Genomic DNA, 21,296 nt, shown 5'->3' with positions numbered 1-21,296 from the left:
GGGGGGAGGGAAGGGGGAATAGTTTTACTTTGTGTAATGACCCATCCACTCCCAGTCTCTATTCAAGCCTAAGTTAATTGTATCCAGTTTGCAACTTAATTCCAATTCAGCAGTCTCTCGTTGGAGTCTGTTTTTGAAGTTTTTTTGGTTGAAGAATTGCCACCTTTAGGTCTGTAATCGAGTGACCATAGAGATTGAAGTGTTCTCCGAATGGTTTATGAATGTTATAATTCTTGACATCTGATTTGTGTCCATTTATTCTTTTACGTACAGACTGTCCAGTTTGACCAATGTACATGGCAGAGGGGCATTGCTGGCACATGATGGCATATATCACATTGGTGGATGTGCAGGTGAGCGAGCTTCTGATCCTGTGGCTGATGTTGTTAGGCCCTATGATGGTGTCCCCTGAATAGATATGTGGATATGGCAACGGGCTTTGTTGCAAGGATAGGTTCCTGGGTTAGTGGTTCTGTTGCGTGGTGTGAGGTTGCTGGTGAGTATTTGCTTCAGGTTGGGGGGCTGTCTGTAGGCAAGGACTGGCCTGTCTCCCAAGTTCTGTGAGAGTGATGGGTCGTCCTTCAGGATAGGTTGTAGATCCTTGATGATGCGTTGGAGGGGTTTTAGTTGGGGGCTGAAGGTGATGGCTAGTGGCGTTCTGTTATTTTCTTTGTTGGGCCTGTCCTGTAGTAGGTGATCTCTGGGTACTCTTCTGGCTCTATCAATCTGTTTCTTCACTTTAGCAGGTGGGTATTGTAGTTGTAAGAACGCTTGATAGAGATCTTGTAGGTGTTTGTCTCTGTCTAAGGGGTTGGAGCAAATGCGGTTGTATCGCAGAGCTTGGCTGTAGACAATGGATCGTGTGGTGTGGTCTGGATGAAAGCTGGAGGCATGTAGGTAAGAATAGCCATCAGTAGGTTTCTGGTATAGGGTGGTGTTTATGTGACCATCGCTTATTAGCACTGTAGTGTCCAGGAAGTGGATCTCTTGTGTGGACTGGTCCAGGCTGAGGTTGATGGTGGGATGGAAATTGTTGAAATCATGGTGGAATTCCTCAAGGGCTTCTTTTCCATGGGTCCAGATGATGAAGATGTCATCAATGTAGCGCAAGTAGAGTAGGGGCTGAGGAAGCGTTGTTCTAAGTCAGTCATAAAAATGTTGGCATCCTGTGGGGCCATGCGGGTACCCATAGCAGTGCCGCTGATTTGAAGGTATACATGGTCCCCAAATGTGAAATAGTTATGAGTGAGGACAAAGTCACAAAGTTCAGCCGCCAGGTTTGCTGTGACATTATCGGGGATACTGTTCCTGACGGCTTGTAGTCCATCTTTGTGTGGAATGTTGGTGTAGAGGGCTATAGTAGCCACTATGGATGTAGTATCCCACCACCTAGATACTTAAGAATTGCATAGGGGAAACTGAGGCACCCCCACAATATTCAGAGGAAACATTAAGAAGAGTCCCACTTCGTCACACCACCTGCTGAAGTGAAGAAACAGATTGACAGAGCCAGAAGAGTACCCACAAATTACCTACTACACGACAGGCCCAACAAAGAACATAACAGAACGCCACTAGCCGTCACCTTCAGCCTCAACTAAAACCTCTCCAGCGCATCATCAAAGATCTGCAACCTATCCTGAAGAATATTATTCTCAAGCCTCCCCAGGAAAGGGGGTGTAGGGCTTGGGGGGATATTTTGGGGGAATAGGAACTCCAAGTGATCCTTTCCCTGATTCTTTGTTAAATCACTTGGTGGTGGCAGCATACCCTCCAAGGACAAAGACTTTGTGCCTGGGGGAATTTTTACCCTAAGCTGGTAGAAATAAACTGAGGGGGTCTTTCATGTGGGTCTCCACATCTGTACCCTAGAGCAGTGGTCTCCAAACTTTTTGGATCATGCGCCCCGAGGGCCAGCTCTAGGGAAGCACAAAAAAAAAAAAAAAAAAAAGAGAGAGAGAAGAGCTGCCGCCGGCAAAGAATCAAAGGTCCAGGAGTGCAGCTGCAGCCATGCCAGCGGCGCACCCCCAGGGATGGTCTTGTGCACCCCCTGGGGTGCATGCACCCCGCTTTGGAGACCACTGCCCTAGAGTTCAGAGGGAACCCTGACAGCTAGGATGGCACTTTCCATGTGAATTAGGCAAAGCAAGTTGAGGAAGCTACCTGGATAATAGAAACCAGGGCTCTAGGTAAGGTTTGAACTCGTAACCCCAGCAGCAGTCCCCTTTGCACTAGCCAGTTGCACCCACTGCACGTGCTTCTTAGACAGCGTTGGGAAGTAGGCCGTTACCAGTCTCTGCGCTTCACACCTTTGCCTGGTAATTGAAAGGCGGATGGTTCAAACCTCACTAAAGACGTGGCTTTTCAGTGACGAGACTCCAGTACATTTTAACAGGAAGAAAATCTCTATTCTGGTCTAGCCCCATTTGACTCCTTCTGCCTGTCTTCTCCCCCAGCCCCCTGTCTCTTTCCTTCCCCATTGGGGCCCTGCAGAGGGGAGCCCCAGTCAGTCTCTGTCACAGAGAGTCTGTGTCCCATAAGGGGAGGGAGGGGTCGCTGTAAAGCAGTGATAATGGGGAAGGGAGGGGTGCATGGTTAGGGGGAGAAAGGGTGGAGAACTAACAGGGGGGCCCAGAGAGATTCCCCCACAAATCGGGGAGATCCCCTGCTGCCCACCATCAGCCAGCTGTGGGAAGAACAACTTGGGATTGCTTGGGGAAGCCACTTTTAAAAACACAAGTGTAACTTGCTCAGATTACATTTTAATAAGACCAAAGCCTCCTCAAACCCAGTGTTACAATCACTGGGATGACTTTGTCCTGACATTTTACTGGCTGCAGCCACAAAGTGAGTCAAATTACAGCTCCCGTTCGGAGTCAATGCACACAGACGAATCCAGAGGCTTTTCATTCCTTAGGTTCTGCCGCCATTTCATTTCTGGCCTGTTCCAAGATTTATCGTTGTGCAAAGCAATGTTAGGCCCTTGGGAGTGTCCCCCCCGGTCCCGCCTGCCTCCCCGGGCAATTTAAAGGGTCTGAGACCCCCCCCACCATCACCAGCCGCACAAGGGGGCTAAGGCGGCTTCCTGCCCGCTCTCGCTCCGTGTGGCGTGCCGGTCTCGGAAGCGGCTGGCACGTCCCTGTGGTCCCTGGGGTGGGGGTGGGGGTCTTCATGAGCTGCCCCAGCCCCGAGCGCCGACTCTGCCAACTGTGGCAATGGGAGCTGCAGGGGTGGGGTCTGCGGGCAGCGGTGCGCAGAGACCCCCCCACACACACACACACCTAGGGGCTGCTGCCAGAGGGGGGGTGCGGGTCACTTTCGGGATATGCCTGAGGTAAGTGCCACACCTCTCACCCTCTCCTGCATCGCCAACCCCCTGCCCGAGCCCAGACCCTGCACCCAAACTCTCTCCCAGAGCCCAGCCCCTCCCCCTCCCACACCCAAACTCCCTCCCAGAGCCTTAGGCAGGTGTGTGTGTGGTGGGAGGGGGGGGCAGGACTTGGCCCCATTCTGGGCACCACCAACAATTATACATCCCTGTCCAGCCCAACCTTCTGCTGATGCATCTCAGCCCCCACCCGTGCTGGGTTTGAAGCTTGCATTACTTAAATTCCAGGACACTGGGGGATTTCAGCTCCCCTTTGTCCAGAGGGAACCTTCTCCCCACTCCCAACCAGATTCGTGTCCATGGGATGACTGTAGGGGGGCTAGGTCCTGCTGTGTCTTTTCTCTCTCTAGGACAGGCCAGGGGCATCTGGGGCATCTGAGCACCCAGGACCTTCTGTGGAGCTGCCATTCCCCTTCCCCTTCTATGGTCTCATCTGTCATCGACTCCAGCCTGTTTTCTATCCATCGTCAGCACCATCCCAAGCCAGCTGCACTCGCCACAAAAAGACAGTGTCCCCTGGTGGGTGTAAATCACTGCCACCTCTCTCCTCTCTGAGCACCGACTGCCCCTCCGTTTCCTTGCCCCTCAGTGTGGGCAGAGGGGACCTTTCCCTGCAGTGCTGGAGGATTCTCCCTTCTCATCCGCCATTGTCCCAAACAGCACAGCGGGTGGGAATCTTAAAAGTACCAAGGTGACTTAGGAGCAGAAACCCCCCCAGACCTTCCATGCAATTGGCACTTGCCCCTCACGGAGCAGGATTGAAACTCCTGCAGGGAGACTGGTGGGCCACATCCCCGCTGGGCATGAGCAAAGCAGCCGGGTGAAAAGAGAACTTGGAGATGCTGGGGATTGAACCCAGGGCCTCATACATGCAAAGCATGCGCTCTACCACTGAGCTACATCCCCAGATGGACCATAATTCCTATGGGTTACACTCAGATCCTTCCTGTTTCCAGAGCATCTGGGAGCCTAACAGCAGCATGAGGGACACAGTCCCTGCTCTGAGGGCCAAACCTCCTGTCCTGGAGGTTGCTGGCTCTTAGGGGTCACTTTGCAGCAGGGCCAGATTCAATGTGTGGGGCAGAGAGAGTGCCTGCCCTGGACTCAGGGGCAGAGATACACTCAGCCCTCTCCCCTGCATTGGCAGGGGGGGGGGGGTGCTGCCACCCCCTGCTGGAAGGTCATGGTGGTGGGGGGCTCAGTGAGCAGCTCAACCCCTGACCCTGCTGGCAGAAGTGGTGTGGGGAGCTCCAGGTCTTTCTAGGATCTGCTATTTCCACTTGCCTGTAAAGTCCAGCTTTCCCCGGCACATTCACTGCAGTGCAGTCGGGTCACTCTTTCCCTGGCTCTACAGCAAAGACTCACTCCCGGTTTCCCATCTATCTGCAGCACGATCAGCCTGTGTCAGTGGTTAATGAGGTGGATCTAGTCGTAGATGGTTATTCATTCCCCACCTGGACAATTCAGACAGTCCCTTTCCTCCTGAAATCCCCAGCACCTCAGTGATCCCGGGAGCAGGGGTTGGGGTTTCCCTGAGGGCCTGAGATTTTGAGGGTCCTTTTTTCCCTCAGCAGGGAGTGAACTCAGCTTTTCCCCCAACCCAGACATTCCATGAAATAACTGTAGCAGCTTAAAGAAAGAGGGGAGGGAACATCTCACGGCCAGGGCTGGAGGTGCCCAGGGCCCCCTGCTTGTCCGCTGTTTCCATCGCAGAAGAGGAAGGTTCCACGGAATTTGACACCCTGCTTCGCACGAGGGACAGAGAAAGATCTTGCTGTTCCTGTGTCTGTGCAAAGAAAATTGTGCTTCTGTATGAAAGAGAGGTGGGAAATGGCCCCATGGTGGGACAATATCCTCAGGATTAAGACTCAGGCTGAGAACCGATTTCACTCCACTCATCTGGGATTTAACAAATTGTCTTCCATGGAGAGATTGCAAACTTGTGACATTGCTCCAGACTCTGGGGGTTCGGGCTCCTTTAACTCTTGGTAAAAACATGAACTTGATTCCAAGAAGAGAGAGAGGAGAAGCCTGAAGCTGACTTTAGTTCCAGGCTGGGGTCTCCTGGGTGGGTGGAAACTTCCTTTGCTGCTCCCAGGGGACAGCAGCTACTGGTGACATCCCAGGGCTGGGATGAAAGGGGAATGTTGCAGGGACTTTACCATACAGGCCCCATCCTGCTTCTCAGAGCCCACAGGAGAGAATCTGGAGACGGGCGAGTCGTTTCTCAGCTGCATTCTCAGGAGAAGTCGGAAGCTGTCCTTGAACAGACACACAGGAGAGTAACCACGGCCATTCTGCAGAGACATCTGGTTGCGAGGGGATCCAGCAAGGAGAGGGAGCGCTGGGGCATCTGCAGTTTTTGCAGGGGGGAGGAGGGCCAGACCAATGGGGCTGTCTCAGGAGTCACAAGTGGCTTTGCCAGTGGGGAGGCTGGAGGTCACATGTTGGGGGTAGGGTGGGGCATTAGGGACTACAGGTTGTGAGACTGGTTAAAATGGAACTGCACAAAATAACCTCCCCTTTTGCTCCCGCTATAGGCCCTACTTTGGCCTGTCCCCGTTTCAGGAAAATCTCCATCTCTACCCTGGCTCTCGGAAACCCCCCTCTCTCCCAAGGGTATTTTCACAGTTTCTTCCTTTTTTCATGGTCTCGTAGAAATATTTTTGCCATCGAAATGATCAAGTACATTTAAATTGAGAAAAACAATCAAACAACACATCCGTATCTCCTTCACCAGGCATGGTGTCATGTCTGAATTTTTCTATTGAAAAGTCTCAGCAGGCAGAGTCACCCCTACATTTACTGCAAATCAGGCCCAGGACTTGCATCCAGCAGTTCTCGGGGCTGTGGGACAGAAATGAGCTACACTGGCAGCAGCGAGGGGGGACGGGTGGGACTGAGCTGTCTGGGGAATATTTTAATCCGTATCTATTTTTCGGAGGATTATATCAATGCAGCTTCCACTTCTCCGTCTCTCCCCAGGAAATAACGTTTCTGTGCAAAGTACCCAAACCTTTTAACAATAAGAAAAGGAGTATTTGTGGCACCTTAGAGACTAACCAATTTATTTGAGCATGAGCTTTAGTGAGCTACAGCTGAAGTGAGCTGTAGTTCACGAAAGCTCATGCTCAAATAAATTGGTTAGTCTCTAAGGTGCCACAAATACTCCTTTTCTTTTTGCGAATACAGACTAACACGGCTGCTACTCTGAAACCTTTTAACAATAAGAAGTGAAATGAAATGGCCACATGATGGCATCAGAACCTAAGAAATGAGAAGCCATGTTCTTGTTTAATGTGCATTGAAGCTGAAAAGGGAGAGGTTTTCTCTTTGACTCCTAGGCCCCCACTCTAATCCACTAGACACCCCTTTCCTCTCACAGCCAGGAATAGAACCCAGGAGTCGTGACAACTAGCCCCCCTACTCTAGCCCTCTAGACCCTTCTCCCTGGGACAAAGGGGAAGCTCTGAGACCCCTGTGTTCTCCCCTCATCTCCCTGCCTTTGCTGCAATTGAAACCCAATGGGGTTTCCTTGGGCAGTTTTGAATCTTGCTCCCAGGAAGGGTGTAATTTTAGATGCAGGTTCCAAATAGTGCAATTAATGAGCCAGAAGGGGCAGCAGGTATCGGTGCAAACCAGGAGCCTGCTGCTTTGCGTTCCTGACATTGTGTAGCCATCATGTGGCCATTCTGTCTCAGTCCCTTTAATTAAAAAGTTGGGTTTTTTTCATAGAAACAATATTTTCCTCTTAGAGACACAGCGGCAGATTAATCTACAAAGTGAAGGTGATTCCAAGGCAGTTCTGGAGCAGAAGGGAACATTTTCAGCATCACTAAATGATTTTGTTTTGCCTCACAGAGAGAGAGAGAGAGAAAATAAACCTATTAATCTGAGCTACCGACACACTTCACAGCATGAAATACACAAGTTTCTGGTCAGTGAGTTGTGTTCATTTAAATAATATGAAAAATATGTTCGGGGCAATGCATGAAAACGTCACGGCATTGAACAACCCACTTGACATAGTTAATGTACTAGATAAAACTTAAAGAAGTTAAGAAAGATGTGCTTATAAATTAACGTGTTGTGCCATTTACACACGCACAAGACACAGAAGAAACTGAATTATATGAGCTACTAAAATTTCCAATTTCTCACAGCATTTTAGTTCTCAAGGTTGTTTTCATTTGCTTATTTTTTTGGAACTACAAATGGGGAAAGAGTACATTGAAGTCAGTGGAATTACCGGAGTGAGGGATTAGTCTCATTATTTGTCACTAACGACAGCCTTTGTTAACACAGAGTTAACTTTGTGAACGTCTCTTACCCTTCCAGAACATCGAGTTCAGTAAAACTCAAACTCTGGAAAAACAGGAAATACAGAGCGATGGTACATGCCCAGATAACCTTAACTCTGCCCGCGAGAAGAGAATCCCTGATGGCATATGAGAACAAAGAAAGGTTTGGGGACAAATTACAGCTACTTCCCAAGAGTTTGTTTCTTCTGCAATTAATAGATCCTGGCCAGAACAAAAAATCAATTGAGCCTGGCCTGGTGTCTGGCCATGGAATTTACTATTTCCAATTTTTATCCCAGCACACTTAAAGGCAAAACTGTTTTACAAAAGCTCCCTTATTTTAGGTTATACAAACAGGCCACTTCCCCACCTATTTCAAGGAGATGGTATTATCCTGACCCACAGGGAACTTTAAATAACATGAAAAAAGAAAAGGAGGACTTGTGGCACCTTAGAGACTAATAAATTTATTTGAGCATAAGCTTTCGTGAGCTACAGCTCACTTCATCGGATGCATTCAGTGGAAAATACAGTGGGGAGATTTATATACACAGAGAACAGGAAACAATGGGTGTTACCACATACACTGTAACAAGAGTGATCAGGTAAGGTGAGCTATTACCAGCAGGAGTGGGGGGGGGAGAATTGGGAACCTTTTGTAGTGATAATCAAGGTGGGCCATTTCCAGCAGTTGATAAGAACATCTGAGGAATAGTGGAGGGGGGGCGGGGATAAACATGGGGAAATAGTTTTACTTTGTGTAATGACCCATCCACTCCCAGTCTCTATTCAAGCCTAAGTTAATTGTATCCAGTTTGCAACTTAATTCCAATTCAGCAGTCTCTCGTTGTAGTCTGTTTTTGAAGTTTTTTTGTTGAAGAATTGCAACTTTTAGGTCTAATTCTTGATATCTGATTTGTGTCCATTTATTCTTTTACGTAGAGACTGTCCAGTTTGACCAATGTACATGGCAGAGGGGCATTGCTGGCACATGATGGCATATGTCACATTGGTAGATGTGCAGGTGAACGAGCCTCTGATCCTGTGGCTGATGTGATTAGGCCCTATGATGGTGTCCCCTGAATAGATATGTGGGCACAGTTGGCAACGGGCTTTGTTGCAAGGATAGGTTCCTGGGTTAGTGGTTCTGTTGTGTGGTGTGTGGTTGCTGGTGAGTATTTGCTTCAGGTTGGGGGGCTGTCTGTAGGCAAGGACTGGCCTGTCTCCCAAGATCTGTGAGAGTGATGGGTCGTCCTTCAGGATAGGTTGTAGATCCTTGATGATGCGTTGGAGAGGTTTTAGTTGGGGGCTGAAGGTGACGGCTAGTGGCATTCTGTTATTTTCTTTGTTAGGCCTGTCCTGTAGTAGGTGATCTCTGGGTACTATTCTGGCTCTGTCAATCTGTTTCTTCACTTCAGCAGGTGGGTATTGTAGTTGTAAGAACACTTGATAGAGATCTTGTAGGTGTTTGTCTCTGTCTGAGGGGTTGGAGGAAATGCGGTTGTATCGCAGAGCTTGGCTGTAGACGATGGATCATGTGGTGTGGTCTGGGTGAAAGCTGGAGGCATGTAGGTAAGTATAGCCGTCAGTAAGTTTCCGGTATAGGGTGGTGTTTATGTGACCATCGTTTATTAGCACTGTAGTGTCCAGGAAGTGGATCTCTTGTGTGGACTGGTCCAGGCTGAGGTTGATGGTGGGATGGAAATTGTTGAAATCCTGGTGGAATTCCTCAAGGGCTTCTTTTCCATGGGTCCAGATGATGAAGATGTCATCAATGTAGCGCAAGTAGAGTAGGGGCATTAGGGGACGAGAGCTGAGGAAGCGTTGTTCTAAGTCAGCCATAAAAATGTTGGCATACTGTGGGGCCATGCGGGTACCCAGAGCAGTGCCGCTGATTTGAAGGTATACATGGTCCCCAAATGTGAAATAGTTATGAGTGAGGACAAAGTCACGAAGTTAAGCCACCAGGTTTGCTGTGACATTATCGGGGATACTGTTCCTGACGGCTTGTAGTCCATCTTTGTGTGGAATGTTGGTGTAGAGGGCTATAGTAGCCACTATGGATGTAGTATCCCACCACCTAGATACTTAAGAATTACATAGGGGAAACTGAGGCACCCCCACAATATTCAGAGGAAACATTAAGAACAGTCCCGCTTCATCACACCACCTGCTGAAGTGAAGAAACAGATTGACAGAGCCAGAAGAGTACCCACAAATTACCTACTACAGGACAGGCCCAACAAAGAAAATAACAGAACGCGACTAGCCGTCACCTTCAGCCTCCAACTAAAACCTCTCCAGCCCATCATCAAAGATCTGCAACCTATCCTGAAGAATATTATTCTCAAGCCTCCCCAGGAAAGGGGGTGTAGGGCTTGGGGGGATATTTTGGGGGAATAGGAACTCCAAGTGATCCTTTCCCTGATTCTTTGTTAAATCACTTGGTGGTGGCAGCATACCCTCCAAGGACAAAGACTTTGTGCCTTGGGGAATTTTTACCCTAAGCTGGTAGAAATAAGCTGAGGGGGTCTTTCATGTGGGTCTCCACATCTGTACCCTAGAGCAGTGGTCTCCAAACTTTTCGGACCATGCGCCCTCAGGGCCAGCACTAGGGAAGCACAAAAAAAAAAAAAAAAAAAGAGAGAGAGAAGAGCTGCCGCCGGCAAAGAATCAAAGGTCCAGGAGTGCAGCTGCAGCCATGCCAGCGGCACACCCCCAGGGATAGTCTTGTGCACCCCCTGGGGTGCATGCACCCCGCTTTGGAGACCACTGCCCTAGAGTTCAGAGGGAACCCTGACAGCTAGGATGGCACTTTCCATGTGAATTAGGCAAAGCAAGTTGAGGAAGCTACCTGGATAATAGAAACCAGGGCTCTAGGTAAGGCTTGAACTCGTAACCCCAGCAGCAGTCCCCTTTGCACTAGCCAGTTGCACCCACTGCCGGTGCTTCTTACACAAAATAGGCCGTTACCAGTCTCTGCGGTTCACACCTTTGCCTGGTAATTGAAAGGTGGATGCTTCAAACCTAACTAAAGACATGGCTTTTCAGTGACGAGACTCTAGTACATTTTAACAGGAAGAAAATCTCTATTCTGGTCTAGCCCCATTTGACTCCTTCTGCCCGTCTTCTCCCCCAGCCCCCTGTCTCTTTCCTTCCCCACTGGGGACATGCAGAGAGGAGCCCCAGTCAGTCTCTGTCACAGAGAGTCTGTATCCCATAAAGGGAGGGAGGGGTCGCTGTAAAGCACTGATAATGGGGAAGAGAGGGGTGCGTGGTTAGGGGGAGAAAGGGTGGAGAACTAACAGTGGGGCCCAGAGAGATGCCCCCACAAATCGGGGAGATCCCCTGCTGCCCACCATCAGCCAGCTGTGGGAAGAACAACTTGGGATTGCTTGGGGAAGCCACTTTTAAAAACACAAGTGTAACTTGCTAAAATTACATTTTAATAAGACCAACGCCTCCTCAAACCCAGTGTTACAATCACTGGGATGACTTTGTCCTGATATTTTACCGGCCACAGCCACAAAGTGAGTCAAATTACAGCTCCCGTTCGGAGTCAATGCACACAGACGAATCCAGAGGCTTTTCATTCCTTAGGTTCTGCCGCCATTTCATTTCTGGCCTGTTCCAAGATTTATCGTTGTGCAAAGCAACATTAGGCCCATGGGAGTGTCCCCGCCCCGGTCCCGCCTGCCTCCCCGGGCAATTTAAAGGGCCTGGGACCCCCCCCACCATCACCAGCCGCACAAGGGGGCTAAGGCGGCTTCCTGCCCGCTCTCGCTCCGTGTGGCGTGCCGGTCTCGGAAGCGGCTGGCACGTCCCTGCGGTCCCTGGGGTGGGGGTGGGGGTCTTCATGAGCTGCCCCTGCCCCGAGCGCCGACTCTGCCAACTGTGGCAATGGGAGCTGCAGGGGTGGCGTCTGCGGGCAGCGGTGCGCAGAGACACCCCCCCACACACACACACACCTAGGGGCTGCTGCCAGAGGGGGGTGCGGGTCACTTTTGGGATATGCCTGAGGTAAGTGCCACACCTCTCACCCTCTCCTGCATCGCCAGCCCCTTGCCCGAGCCCAGACCCTGCACCCAAACTCTCTCCCAGAGCCCAGCCCTTCCCCCTCCCACACCCAAACTCCCTCCCAGAGCCTTAGGCAGGTGTGTGTGTGGGGGGGGGAGGCAGGACTTGGCCCCATTCTGGGCACCACCAACAATTATACATCCCTGTCCAGCCCAACCTTCTGCTGATGCATCTCAGCCCCCACCCGTGCAGGGTTTGAAGCTTGCATTGCTTAAATTCCAGGACACTGGGGGATTTCAGCTCCCCTTTGTCCAGAGAGAACCTTCTCCCCACTCCCAACCAGATTCGTGTCCATGGGATGACTGTAGGGGGGCTAGGTCCTGCTGTGTCTTTTCTCTCTCTAGGACAGGCCAGGGTGCCTAGAACTGGGGCATCTGAGCACCCAGGACCTTCTGTGGAGCTGCCATTCCCCTTCCCCTTCTATGGTCTCATCTGTCATCGACTCCAGCCTGTTTTCTATCCATCGTCAGCACCATCCCAAGCCAGCTGCACTCGCCACAAAAAGACAGTGTCCCCTGGTGGGTGTAAATCACTGACCTCTCTCCTCTCTGAGCCTCCTCTCCTCTCTGAGCACCGACTGCCCCTCCGTTTCCTTGCCCCTCAGTCTGGGCAGATGGGACCTTTCCCTGCAATGCTGGAGGATTCCCCCTTCTCATCCACCATTGTCCCAAACAGCACAGCGGGTGGGAATCTTAAAAGTACCAAGGTGACTTAGGAGCAGAAACCCCCCCAGACCTTCCATGCAATTGGCACTTGCCCCTCCCTGAGCAGGACTGAAACTCGTGCAGGGAGACTGGTGGGGCACATCCCCGCTGGGCATGAGCAAAACAGCCGGGTGAAAAGAGAACTTGGAGATGCTGGGGATTGAACCCAGGGCCTCATACATGCAAAGCATGTGCTCTACCACTGAGCTACATCCCCAGATGAACCATAGCTGCTATGGGTTACACTCAGAGCCCCCCTGTTTCCAGAGCATCTGGGAGCCTAACAGCAGCATGAGGGACACAGTCCCTGCTCTGAGGGCCAAACCTCCTGTCCTGGAGGTTGCTAGATCTTAGGGGGCACTTTGCAGCAGGGCCAGTTTCTCTAGGTGGGGCAGAGAGAGGGCCTGCCCTGGACTCAGGGGCAGAGATACACTCAGCCCTCTCCCCTGCATTGGCGGGGGGGGGGGGGGGCCGGGGGGTGCTCCCACCCCCTGCTGGAAGGTCATGGTGGTGGGGGGCTCAGTGAGCAGCTCAACCCCTGACCCTGCTGGCAGAAGTGGTGTGGGGAGCTCCAGGTCTTTCTAGGATCTGCTATTTCCACTTGCCTGTAAAGTCCAGCTTTCCCCAGCACATTCACTGCAGTGCAATTGGGTCACTGTTTCCGTGGCTCTCCAGCAAAGACTCACTCCCGGTTTCCCTTCTATCTGCAGCACGATCAGCCTGTGTCAGTGGTTAATGAGGTGGATCTAGTCGTAGATGGTTATTCATTCCCCACCTGGACAATTCAGACAGTCCCTTTCCTCCTGAAATCCCCAGCACCTCAGTGATCCCGGGAGCAGGGGTTGGGGTTTCCCTGAGGGCCTGAGATTTTGAGGGTCCTTTTTTTCCCTCAGCAGGGAGTGAACTCAGCTTTTCCCCCATCCCAGACATTCCATGAAATAACTGTAGCAGCATAAAGAAAGAGGGGAGGGAACATCTCACGGCCAGGGCTGGAGGTGCCCAGGGCCCCCTGCTTCTCCATTGTTTCCATCGCAGAAGAGGAAGGTTCCACGGAATTTGACACCCTGCTTTGCACAAGGGACAGAGAAAGTTCTTGCTGTTCCTGTGTCTGTGCAAAGAAAATTGTGCTTCTGTATGAAAGAGAGGCGGGAAATCGCCCCATGGTGGGACAATATCCTCAGGATTAAGACTCAGGCTGAGAACCGATTTCACTCCACTCATCTGGGATTTAACAAATTGTCTTCCATGGAGAGATTGCGAACTTGTGACATTGCTCCAGACTCTGGGGGTTCGGGCTGCTTTAACTCTTGGTAAAAACATGAACTTGATTCCAAGAAGGGAGAGAGGAGAAGCCTGAAGCTGACTTTAGTTCCAGGCTGGGGTCTCCTGGGTGGGTGGAAACTTCCTTTGCTGCTCCCAGGGGAGAGCGGCTAATGGCGACATCCCAGGGCTGGGATGAAAGGGGAATGTTGCAGGGACTTTACCATACAGGCCCCATCCTGCTTCTCAGAGCCCACAGGAGAGACTCTGGAGACGGGCGAGTCGTTTCTCAGCTGCATTCTCAGGAGAAGTCAGTAGCTGTCCTTGCATAGACACACAGGAGAGTAACCGCGGCCATTCTGCAGAGACATCTGGTTGCCAGGGGATCCAGCTAGGAGAGGGAGCGCTGGGGCATCTGCAGTTTTTGCAGGGGGGAGGAGGGCCAGACCAATGGGGCTGTCTCAGGAGTCACAAGTGGCTTTGCCAGTGGGGAGGCTGGAGGTCACATGTTGGGGGTAGGGTGGGGCATTAGGGACTACAGGATGTGAGGCTGGTTCAAATGGAACTGCACAAAAAAACCTCCCCTTTTGCTCCAGCTAAAGGCCCTACTTTGGCCTGTCCCCGTTTCAGGAAAATCTCCATCTCTACCCTGGCTCTCGGAAACCCCCCTCTCTCCCATGGGTATTTTCACAGTTTCTTCCTTTTCTCATGGTCTCGTAGAAATATTTTTGCCATGGAAATGATCAAGTACATTTAAAATGAGAAAAACAATCAAACAACACATCCGTATCTCCTTCACCAGGCATGGTGTCATGTCTGAATTTTTCTACTGAAAAGTCTCGGCAGGCAGAGTCACCCCTACATTTACTGCAAATCAGGCCCAGGACTTGCATCCAGCAGTTCTCGGGGCTGTGGGACAGAAATGAGCTTTGCTGGCAGCAGTGAGGGGGGACGGGTGGGACTGAGCTGTCTGGGGAATATTTTAATCCTTATCTATTTTTTGGAGGATTAAATCAATGCAGCTTCCACTTCTCCGTCTCTCCCCAGGAAATAACGTTCTGTGCAAAGTACCCAAAACTTTTAACAATAAGAAATGAGAAGCCATGTTCTTGTTCAATGTGCATTGAAGCTGAAAAGGGAGAGGTTTTCTCTTTGACTCCTAGGCCCCCACTCTAATCCACTAGACACCCCTTTCCTCTCACAGCCAGGAATAGAACCCAGGAGTCGTGACAACTAGCCCCCCTACTCTAGCCCTCTAGACCCTTCTCCCTGGGACAAAGGGGAAGCTCTGAGACCCCTGTGTTCTCCCCTCACCTCCCTGCCTTTGCTGCAATTGAAACCCAATGGGGTTTTCTTGGGCAGTTTTGAATCTTGCTCCCAGGAAGGGTGTAATTTTAGATGCAGGTTCCAAATAGTGCAATTAATGAGCCAGAAGGGGCAGCAGGTATCGGTGCAAACCAGGAGCCTGCTGCTTTGCGTTCCTGACATTGTGTAGCCATCATGTGGCCATTCTGTCTCAGTCCCTTTAATTAAAAAATTGGGTTTTTTTCATAGAAACAATATTTTCCTCTTAGAGACACAGCGGCAGATTAATCTACGAAGTGAAGGTGATTCCAAGGCAGTTCTGGAGCAGAAGGGAACATTTTCAGCATCACTAAATTATTTTGTTGTGCCTCACACAGAGAGAGAGAGAAAATAAACCTATTAATCTGAGCTACCGACACACTTCACGGCATGAAATACACAAGTTTCTGGTCAATGAGTTGTGTTCATTTAAATAATATGAAAAATACGTTCGGGGCAATGCATGAAAACGTCACGGCATTGAACAACCCACTTGACATAGTTAATGTACTAGATAAAACTTAAAGAAGTTAAGAAAGATGTGCTTATAAATTACCGTGTTGTGCCATTTACACAGGCACAAGACACAGAAGAAACTGAATTATATGAGCTACTAAAATTTCCGATTTCTCACAGCATTTTAATTCTCAAGGTTGTTTTAATTTGCTTATTTTTTTGGAACTAGAAACGGGGAAAGAGTACATTGAAGTCAGTGGAATTACCGCAGCGAGGGATTAGTCTCATTATTTGTCACTAACAACAGCCTTTGTTAACACAGAATTAACTTTGTGAACATCTCTTACCCTTCCAGAACATCGAGTTCAGTAAAACTCAAACTCTGGAAAAACAGGGAATACAGAGCGACGGTACATGCCCAGATAACCTTAACTCTGCCCGCGAGAAGAGAATCCCTGATGGCATATGAGAACAAAGAAAGGTTTGGGGACAAATTACAGCTACTTCCCAAGAGTTTGTTTCTTCTGCAATTAATAGATCCTGGCCAGAACAAAAAATCAATTGAGCCTGGCCTGGTGTCTGGCCATGGAATTTACTATTTCCAATTTTTATCCCAGCACATTTAAAGGCAAAACTGTTTTACAAAAGCTCCCTTATTTTAGGTTATACAAACAGGCAACTTCCCCACCTATTTCAAGGAGATGGTATTATCCTGACCCACAGGGAACTTTAAATAACATGAAAAAAGAAAAGGAGGACTTGTGGCACCTTAGAGACTAATAAATTTATTTGAGCATAAGCTTTCGTGAGCTACAGCTCACTTCATCGGATGCATTCAGTGGAAAATACAGTGGGGAGATTTATATACACAGAGAACATGAAACAATGGGTGTTACCACACACACTGTAACAAGAGTGATCAAGTAAGGTGAGCTATTACCAGCAGGAGGGGGAGGGGGGAGAATTGGGAACCTTTTGTAGTGATAATCAAGGTGGGCCATTTCCAGCCGTTGATAAGAACATCTGAGGAATAGTGGAGGGGGGGCGGGGATAAACATGGGGAAATAGTTTTACTTTGTGTAATGACCCATCCACTCCCAATCTCTATTCAAGCCTAAGTTAATTGTATCCAGTTTGCAAATTAATTCCAATTCAGCAGTCTCCCGTTGGAGTCTGTTTTTGAAGTTTTTTTGTTGAAGTATTGCAACTTTTAGGTCTGTAATCGAGTGACCAGAGAGTTTGAAGTGTTCTCCGACTGGTTTTTGAATGTTCTAATTCTTGATGTCTGATTTGTGTCCATTTATTCTTTTACGTACAGACTGTCCAGTTTGCCCAATGCACATGGCAGAGGGGCATTGCTGGCACATGATGGCACATATCACATTGGTAGATGTGCAGGTGAACGAGCCTCTGATACTGTGGCTGATGTGATTAGGCCCTATGATGGTGTCCCCTGAATAGATATGTGGACACAGTTGGCAATGGGCTTTGTTGCAAGGATAGGTTCCTGGGTTAGTGGTTCTGTTGTGTGGTGTGTGGTTGCTGGTGAGTATTTGCTTCAGGTTGGGGGGCTGTCTGTAAGCAAGGACTGGCCTGTCTCCCAAGATCTGTGAGAATGATGGGTTGTCCTTCAGGATAGGTTGTAGATCCTTGATGATGGGTTGGAGGGGTTTTAGTTGGAGGCTGAAGGTGACGGCTAGTGGCGTTCTGTTATTTTCTTTGTTGGGCCTGTCCTGTAGTAGGTAACTTGTGGGTACTCTTCTGGCTCTGTCCATCTGTTTCTTCACTTCAGCAGGTGGTGTGACGAAGCGGGACTGTTCTTAATGTTTCCTCTGAATATTGTGGGGGTGCCTCAGTTTCCCCTATGTAATTCTTAAGTATCTAGGTGGTGGGATACTACATCCATAGTGGCTACTATAGCCCTCTACACCAACATTCCACACAAAGATGGACTACAAGCCGTCAGGAACAGTATCCCCGATAATGTCACGGCTAACCTGGTGGCTGAACTTTGTGACTTTGTCCTCACTCATAACTATTTCACATTTGGGGACAATGTATACTTTCAAATCGGCGGCACTGCTATGGGTACCCGCATGGCACCACAGTATGCCAACATTTTTATGGCTGACTTCATAGAATCATAGAATCATAGAATATCAGGGTTGGAAGGGACCTCAGGAGGTCATCTAGTCCAACCCCCTGCTCAAAGCAGGACCAATCCCCAATCAAATCATCCCAGCCAAGGCTTTGTCAAGCCTGATCTTAAAAACTTCCAAGGAAGGAGATTCTACCACCTCCCTAGGTAACACATTCCAGTGTTTCACCACCCTCTTAGTGAAAAAGTTTTTCCTAATATCCAACCTAAACCTCCCCCACTGCAACTTGAGACCATTACTCCTTGTCCTGTCCTCTTCTACCACTGAGAATAGTCTAGAACCATCCTCTCTGGAACCACCTCTCAGCTAGCTGAAAGCAGCTATCAAATCCCCCCTCATTCTTCTCTTCCGCAGACTAAACAATCCCAGTTCCCTCAGCCTCTCCTCATAAGTCATGTGTTCCAGACCCCTAATCATTTTTGTTGCCCTTCGCTGGACTCTCTCCAATTTATCCACGTCCTTCTTGTAGTGTGGGGCCCAAAACTGGACACAGTACTCCAGATGAGGCCTCACCAATGTCGAATAGAGGGGAACGATCACGTCCCTCGATCTGCTCGCTATTCCCCTACTTATACATCCCAAAATGCCATTGGCCTTCTTGGCAACAAGGGCACACTGCTGACTCATATCCAGCTTCTCGTCCACTGTAACCCCTAGGTCCTTTTCCGCAGAACTGCTGCCTAGCCATTCAGTCCCTAGTCTGTAGCTGTGCATTGGATTCTTCCATCCTAAGTGCAGACCCTGCACTTATCCTTATTGAACCGCATCAGGTTTCTTTTGGCCCAATCCTCCAATTTGTCTAGGTCCCTCTGTATCCTATCCCTGCCCTCCAGCGTATCTACCACTCCTCCCAGTTTAGTATCATCCGCAAATTTGCTGAGAGTGCAATCCACACCATCCTCCAGATCATTTATGAAGATATTGAACAAAACCGGCCCCAGGACCGACCCCTGGGGCACTCCACTTAGAACAACACTTCCTCAGCTCTCGTCCCCTAATGCCCCTACTCTACTTGCGCTATATTGATGACATCTTCATCATCTGGACCCATGGAAAAGAAGCCCTTGAGGAATTCCACCAGGATTTCAACAATTTCCATCCCACCATCAACCTCAGCCTGGACCAGTCCACACAAGAGATCCACTTCCTGGACACTACGGTGCTAATAAACGATGGTCACATAAACCCCACCCTATACCGGAAACTTACTGACGGCTATTCCTACCTACATGCCTCCAGCTTTCATCCAGATCACACCACACGATCCATCGTCTACAGCCAAGCTCTGCGATACAACCGCATTTCCTCCAACCCCTCAGACAGAGACAAACACCTACAAGATCTCTATCAAGCATTCTTACAACTACAATACCCACCTGCGGAAGTGAAGAAACAGACTGACAGAGCCAGAAGAGTACCCAGAGATCACCTACTACAGGACAGGCCCAACAAACAAAATAACAGAACGCCACCAGTTGTCACCTTCAGCCCCCAACTAAAACCTCTCCAACGCATCATCAAGGATCTACAACCTATCCTGAAGGACGACCCATCACTCTCACAGATCTTGGGAGACAGGCCAGTCCTTGCGTACAGACAGCCCCCCAACCTGAAGCAAATACTCACCAGCAACCACACACCACACAACAGAACCACTAACCCAGGAACCTATCCTTGCAACAAAGCCCGTTGCCATATCCACATATCTATTCAGGGGACACCATCATAGGGCCTAATCACATCAGCCACAGGATCAGAAGCTCGCTCACCTGCACATCCACCAATGTGATATATGCCATCATGTGCCAGCAATGCTCCTCTGCCATGTACATTGGTCAAACTGGACAGTCTCTGTGTAAAAGAAGAAATGGACACAAATCAGATATCAAGAATTAGAACATTCAAAAACCAGTCGGAGAACACTTCAAACTCTCTGGTCACTCGATTACAGACCTAAAAGTTGCAATACTTCAACAAAAAAACTTCGAAAACAGACTCCAACGAGAGACTGCTGAATTGGAATTAATTTGCAAACTGAATACAATTAACTTCGGCTTGAATAAAGACTGGGAGTGGATGGGTCATTACACAAAGTAAAACTATTTCCCCATGTTTATCCCCTCCCCCCTCCACTATTCCTCAGATGTTCTTATCAACGGCTGGAAATGGCCCACCTTGATTATCACTACAAAAGGTTCCCAATTCTCCCCCCCTCCCTGCTGGTAATAGCTCACCTTACCTGATCACTCTTGTTACAGTGTGTGTGGTAACACCCATTATTTCATGTTCTCTGTGTATATAAATCTCCCCACTGTATTTTCCACTGAATGCATCCGATGAAGTGAGCTGTAGCTCACGAAAGCTTATGCTCAAATAAATTTATTAGTCTCTAAGGTGCCACAAGTCCTCCTTTTCTTTTTTCATGTTATTTAAAGTTCCCTGTGGGTCAGGATAATATCATCTCCTTGAAATAGGTGGGGAAGTGGCCTGTTTGTATAACCTAAAATAAAGGAGCTTTTGTAAAACAGTTTTGCCTTTACATGTGCTGGGATAAAAATTGGAAATAGTAAATTCCATGGCCAGACACCAGGCCAGGCTCAATTGATTTTTTGTTCTGGCCAGGATCTATTAATTGCAGAAGAAACAAACTCTTGGGAAGTAGCTGTAATTTGTCCCCAAACCTTTCTTTGTTCTCATATGCCATCAGGGATTCTCTTCTCGCGGGCAGAGTTAAGGTTATCTGGGCATGTACTGTCGCTCTGTATTCCCTGTTTTTCCAGAGTTTGAGTTTTACTGAACTCGATGTTCTGGAAGGGTAAGAGATGTTCACAAAGTTAACTCTGTGTTAACAAAGGCTGTTGTTAGTGACAAATAATGAGACTAATCCCTCCCTGTGGTAATTCCACTGACTTCAATGTACTCTTTCCCCGTTTCTAGTTCCAAAAAAATAAGCAAATTAAAACAACCTTGAGAACTAAAATGCTGTGAGAAATCGGAAATTTTAGTAGCTCATATAATTCAGTTTCTTCTGTGTCTTGTGCGTGTGTAAATGGCACAACACGTTAATTTATAAGCACATCTTTCTTAACTTCTTTAAGTTTTATCTAGTACATTAACTATGTCAAGTGGGTTGTTCAATGCCGTGAGGTTTTCATGCATTGCCCCGAACGTATTTTTCATATTATTTAAATGAACACAACTCACTGACCAGAAACTTGTGTATTTCATGCTGTGAAGTGTGTCGGTAGCTCAGATTAATAGGTTTATTTTCTCTCTCTCTCTGTGTGAGGCACAACAAAATAATTTAGTGATGCGGAAAATGTTCCCTTCTGCTCCAGAACTGCCTTGGAATCACCTACACTTCGTAGATTAATCTGCCGCTGTGTCTCTAAGAGGAAAATATTGTTTCTATGAAAAAACCCCAATTTTTTAATTAAAGGGACTGAGACAGAATGGCCACATGATGGCTACACAATGTCAGGAACGCAAAGCAGCAGGCTCCTGGTTTGCACTGATACCTGCTGCCCCTTCTGGCTCATTAATTGCGCTATTTGGAACCTGCATCTAAAATTACACCCTTCCTGGGAGCAAGATTCAAAACTGTCCA

At 48.7% G+C, this 21,296-nt stretch overlaps 3 protein-coding genes and 2 non-coding genes across 17 annotated transcripts in view; 2 read left to right on the top strand and 3 right to left on the bottom strand.

Annotated features, from left to right (window-relative positions):
- LOC102943236 (zinc finger protein 883) overlaps positions 1–21,296 on the bottom strand; it is a 2,438,435-nt gene that overhangs the window by 977,670 nt on the left and 1,439,469 nt on the right.
- The window catches only part of LOC114020163 (zinc finger protein 501), a 1,907,800-nt gene that overhangs the window by 481,034 nt on the left and 1,405,470 nt on the right, over positions 1–21,296 (top strand). The window lies entirely within an intron of this gene.
- The window catches only part of LOC119564595 (zinc finger protein 883), a 1,467,279-nt gene that overhangs the window by 888,714 nt on the left and 557,269 nt on the right, over positions 1–21,296 (top strand). The gene's annotated exons all lie outside the window — the stretch shown is intronic.
- On the bottom strand, positions 4,223–4,294 carry TRNAA-UGC. The gene has a single exon. It is a non-coding gene; the product is annotated as a tRNA-Ala (tRNA).
- Positions 12,616–12,687, bottom strand: TRNAA-UGC. The gene has a single exon. It is a non-coding gene; the product is annotated as a tRNA-Ala (tRNA).

Source organism: Chelonia mydas, chromosome 28 (genome assembly GCF_015237465.2).
Source record: "Chelonia mydas isolate rCheMyd1 chromosome 28, rCheMyd1.pri.v2, whole genome shotgun sequence".
NCBI lineage: Eukaryota > Metazoa > Chordata > Testudines > Cheloniidae > Chelonia > Chelonia mydas.
The sequence above is the reverse complement of the archived record's forward strand: the minus strand, read 5'-3'. Positions and strand labels throughout refer to the sequence as shown.